Here is a 4829-nt window from a genome sequence, read left to right on the forward strand (position 1 = left end):
GATCGTTTACTACGAGGCTGATTTTTCCCCCTTCACTTATTATTCATCTCTGTGATCAGTCATTTACCAAGTCCCAGGACTCCTCATACATTCCTGATGCAGTCTTGAGTACACTCTTCCCTCAAGGACTCGGCGGCCTGAGGGGGCGTGGTCTCATTGAGTTCTTAGGGTGGAACCTGGGCAGCAGCTAGAAACCAGGCCACCCAGTCTTGATGCTCTGGTTTCTACTGCCCTCTTGTGGGCATGGCTATGAAACCAGGAAAAGTCAATTGTAGAACAAAGTCTACAGAGATCTAGCAGAGGAGGAATCAGGGCTAGAGTGGGAAGTAACATATATTTTCAGAGTTCATTTTTCTTTTAAATTTCTTTTTTCTAAACGGGGTTTCTCTGTATAGCCCAGGGTGTCCCGGAACTTACTACGTAGACCAGGCTGGCCTTGAACTCAGATCTGCTTGCCTCTGCCTTCTAAATGCTGAGATTAGAGGCTTGTGCCGCCATGCCCAGCTTGTTTTTTTTTTTTTTTTTTTTTTAAATTATTCCGTTTTTGTGTTGTGTGTTCTGGAACTGGAGTTACAGATGGCTCCAAGCCATCACGTGGTTGCTGGGAACTGAATGCAGAAGATCTGCAAGACCAACAAGTGTTTCTGAATCCCTGAGCCCTCTCTCCTGCTTCCTAGTTTCAGATTTCTGACGTAGAAAATTTCTTGAAAAGTTCCAGGATTGAGGGCTTTGCTGGTTGGCAGTTCTGCCTTGCTGAGCTCCTAGATGTTTTCTCCTCTTCCCTTTAGGAAAGAAAAATAAGATTTATCCTACTTTTATGTGTATGAGTGTTTTGCACGTGTTATGAAATATAATGTGGGGAGAAGATACTTCCGGGAGGCTGAGCCAAGGTGCGCCGGGAGGAAATTATGCCAATCAATAGAGCTGGTGTAATGGAGGTTTACAGAGGAAGGGGAGAGGTCGAGGACCTGGGGAAGGGGTTTGAGTGGACATGTAGACCAGCAGACAGGAGCAGAGCCGCGTGGGCAGAGAAAAAGTGGGGCAGGTGGGGTGAGCGCTGAGAACAGGAAGAGGAAGAGAATTGGGGAGGGGAGAAAGAGAAGGAGGGAGGGAAGGAGGAAGCAGAGACAGAAAGAGATCTTGGAGTACTGGGGCCCTTTTATCGCCACACACACCTGACTGCAGCGGGTGATGAAGTAAGCAGCTGCTAGGCCACTGAAGGCAAGCCAGCGGAATCACCTGTATGCTAACAGCATGCATGTGGGTATGTTCGACATGTGTGTGCCTGATACCTGCGGAGGCCAGAAGAAGGCACCAATCTCCTGGCAGTCTATAACTCCTTAGAAGGTATAGACAGCTGTGAGCTGTCATGTTGGCACTGGCAATTGAACCTGGGTTCTCGGCAACAGCAGGTGCTCTTAACCATCAAGCCATCTCTCTAGCCCCAATGCTTGCTGCTTACACACAGCTGAGGGGTTGATTTCCCCTTCCTTTATTATTCATTTCTGTGATCATTTACCGAATACCAGGACCCACCACATATGTGTGATGCAGTCTTGGGCACACACCTCCCTCGATGGATTCACAGTCTAGTGAGTGAAGACAGATAAAGTACAGCTTCAGAATAAACCACAACACTCACAGCGCACTCTTGACCACAGATATCAGAAAAGGCTTTGGTGTATAGCATTGGGTGGGTTTTCTCTTCGGCTGGCAACTCTGACCAGGAAGTCAAACTATGAGACATATATTAAGCTAATCAGGGCAAGAAGATGTCTTATGAAGGAATTCCTCTTCTTTGAAAGGTTCTGTAGTAGAGGCTGAGGCATCCCTTCAGAACCTACCTTCAGGACTTGTCCAGGAGCCAACTCCATGTGCCACTGAACCTTTGGTGCCTGGTTGTTCCAGCTGGGCCCTTTCCAGGACTGCTCAAGCCCCATGTGGAGACTCACAACCATCTGTAATTCCAGTTCTGCAGAATCCTATGCCCTCTTTTGTCCTAAGTAGGCATGCATGTAGTACAGACATACATGCAGGCAAAACACCCCAAAATAACCGCCCCCCTCCCCCAGCTCTAGTGCTGGACAGATTTTAAAAGCAGGAGCACTGGTAGATTCACCAGCAGCCAGGATCCCACAGCAAGGGAAGCCGAACTGCTGAGTGTTAATCAGTCACTTTACTTAGGTTGTTACAGCATTCACTAGGACTGCCTGGGAAAGGGGCTGGCAGTGGAGAGAAATAAATCAGGTTTGAGAAATGTATCAGGTGTCATAAAGGATGTGGCTGGAGGTAATCAATACACCAGAGAAAGACAATAAAAGCTAAGGATGATTGATCACCAATTAAAAGCTAAGTGTACAAGGTCCTCAGGTTATAAAGGCAAATCTGCAAGGCAGGGAGGGCTGCATACGGAACTCCGTCCCTAACCTCAGGAAGGCACCCAGAGGTGCTTTGGATCAAATCTCCTCTCATCCTTCGGGTGATTACTTGTTAATGGTACCTACCACTGCTTCTCCTCAAGATAGCCCTCCTTCCCCTCTCTTCTCTCTCCCCCTTTTTGTGTGGCTATATACATGTATGTGGATGCATGTGCACATGTGTGCATATGTACATAGAGGCCAGAGGGCAACATCAATTGTCTTCCTTAATCATATCTATATATCTATATATCTATATATCTATATCTATATCTATCTATCTATCTATCTATCTATCTATCTATCTATCTATCTCAGACTTAGTTAATTTATTTATCTTGTATAAAAACCCTTGTGTGGTAGCCACAGCTGGAGCCTGGGTCCTCTGAATAGAGACTCTGGTGTGGGTTTTCACAAGATGATCAGTGAATTCCTGATAAGGAGACTTGGTGAAGACAGTCTCTTTCCAGAGGTCGGGGGTCAGGTAGCTGTAAGTCTTGGAGATGCCATCAATGGTGGCCTTGGCAAAGTTGCCCAGGGTGGCAGTGCAGCCTCTGGCTGAAGTGCAACAGTCATCTATACCGGCCATCATCAGGAGCTTCTTGGGCACAGGAGCAGAGACAACGCCAGTGCCTTTGGGGACAGGGATGAGACGCACTAGCACAGAGCCACAGCGGCCTGTCACCTTGTATGGACCAGTGTGGGGCTTGCCAATCTTGTTCCCGCAGTAGCCTCTCTGCACAGGGATAATGTAAAGCTTGGACAAGATGATGGTCCCTCGGATGGCAGTGGCAATCTCCTTGGAGCACTTAACACCAAGATCAACGTGATCATTTTACTCCCCAATAGTGACCAATGCCTTGAACCTGGTCCGCTGGCCAGCCGAAGTCTGCTTCTGCATTGGCATGATTTTCATAACCTTTAGGGATGCACCCAGGAAAAAGTCAATGATCTCAGGCTTCTTAATGGGCAGGGAGAACAGGTAGATCTCCTCCAAGGACTTGATCTTCATGTCCTTAACCAGGTGGCCCAGCTTGGTGACGGGGATCCACTCCTTGTCTTCAGCTTTACCTCCACGAGCCCCACGGCATCGACCACTGCCACAGCCTCGACCACGACCATGGCCCCCCTAAGACTGCTGCTGAATCCTCCGAGGCCTCTTAATCCTGGGCCCCCAGGTCCTCCAGGCCCTCCCACTGCACCAGCCATTTGGTGTTTTCCCAAAGAAGCAGCAGCTTAATCACTTACATTGTCTGGCTTTTTACCTGGGTGCTGGGAATTCAAACTCTGTCCCCCATGTTTGTATGGCAAGCGCTCTACTGACTGAACTGTCTCCCCAGCCCCTTTTAAAGCTCCCTTTAAAACTTGCCACCTCCACTCATGACTTCCAAGCAAGAATTAGGGATCATCAAAACCCAGTCAACCAAACCAGGAGGTGGTGTGGTCTTTAACCTGAGCACCCAGGAAGTGAATGAAGGCAGGATCAGAATGAAGTTTAAGGTCACCCTTGGCTACACAGTGAGTTGACAGCTAGCCTGGGGTGCAAGAGGCCTGTTTCAAAGGCAAGCCTGTGAGAAGGGCCTGTGAGAAGGCCCAGTGGGTAAAGGTACTTACTAACAAGCATGACCATCTGAGTTCCATACCTGGGACCACAGGGAGAGAAATGACTTCTAAAAGTTGTTCCTGACATTTGCAAAAGTGGCACTGAGTGCTCACCCTTTCTCCATCCCCACTTTTCTCGTTCTCTCTGAGAATAAACAAATAAATATAATTTAAAAATTTAAAAACCAAACTCAGAACAAACAAAACACAGCTAAGAGCCCCTTAAGAGAAAAAGGATCTACCCTGGCTGGGTATAGTGGTGCATGCTTTTAATTCCAGCACTGCAGAGGCAGAGGCAGAGGCAGAGGCAGAGGCAGAGAGGCAGAGGCAGAGGCAGAGAGGCAGAGGCAGAGAGACAGAGGCAGAGGCAGAGGCAGAGGCAGAGGCAGAGGCAGAGGCAGAGGTAGGAGGCAGAGGAGGCATATGAGGCAGATCTCTGTGACCAGCTTACTCTAGGACTTTGCAAAAAGACCCTTCCTCAACACACACACACACACGAGAGAGAGAGAGAGAGAGAGAGAGAGAGAGAGAGAGCAAGCAAGTCTGCCTCACCTTAGACACTAGTGAGCTTAGCCAGCATGTACCATGTGCAGGCTGGGGATGGGAAAGGATGGTTGGGTCTAGATGCTGAGGACACAGGATTGAGGAAAGAAAGTTGCCTTCTTCCAAGGTTTCTGCTTGAGTTACTCCCTGATATCCCTCAGTGACAGACTGTTACCTGAAATGTGAGCCACGCAAGTCCTTCCCTCCCCATGCTGCCTTTGGTCAGCAACAGGAAAGAAACTAGGACAGCATGCTAGAGAATGTTAT

General features: G+C 48.4%; 1 pseudogene; it reads right to left on the reverse strand.

Annotated features, from left to right (window-relative positions):
• Positions 1-2718: 2718 nt before the first annotated feature.
• LOC110291877 (small ribosomal subunit protein uS5 pseudogene) lies at positions 2719-3626 on the reverse strand (annotated as a pseudogene).
• Positions 3627-4829: the final 1203 nt, after the last annotated feature.

This window comes from Mus caroli, unplaced genomic scaffold, assembly GCF_978045245.1.
Source record: "Mus caroli unplaced genomic scaffold, Mus_caroli_1 scaffold_3, whole genome shotgun sequence".
NCBI lineage: Eukaryota > Metazoa > Chordata > Mammalia > Rodentia > Muridae > Mus > Mus caroli.